This window comes from Nematolebias whitei, chromosome 6 (genome assembly GCF_014905685.2).
Source record: "Nematolebias whitei isolate Nwh7 chromosome 6, NemWhi1, whole genome shotgun sequence".
NCBI classification, from domain to species: Eukaryota; Metazoa; Chordata; class Actinopteri; order Cyprinodontiformes; family Rivulidae; genus Nematolebias; species Nematolebias whitei.
Window position 1 is genome coordinate 47,547,975 of NC_056503.1, and position 383 is coordinate 47,548,357.

The window sequence follows — 383 nt, forward strand, 5'->3', positions numbered from 1 at the left end:
GCTATAATTTTGCTCCTTTTGGCTGTCATTTTGCTTCTTTTAGCTGTAATTTTGCTCCTTTTGGCTGTAATTTTGCTCCTTTTGGCTGTCATTTTGCACCTTTTAGCTGTCATTTTGCACCTTTTAGCTGTCATTTTGCACCTTTTAGCTGTCATTTTGCTTGTTTTGGCTGACATTTTGCTTCTTTTAGCTGTTATTTTGCTTCTTTTAGCTATAATTTTGCTCCTTTTGGCTGTCATTTTGCTTCTTTTAGCTATAATTTTGCTCCTTTTGGCTGTCATTTAGCTTCTTTTAGCTGTAATTTTGCTCCTTTTAGCTGTAATTTTGCTCCTTTTGGCTGTCATTTTGCACCTTTTAGCTGTCATTTTGCACCTTTTAGCTGT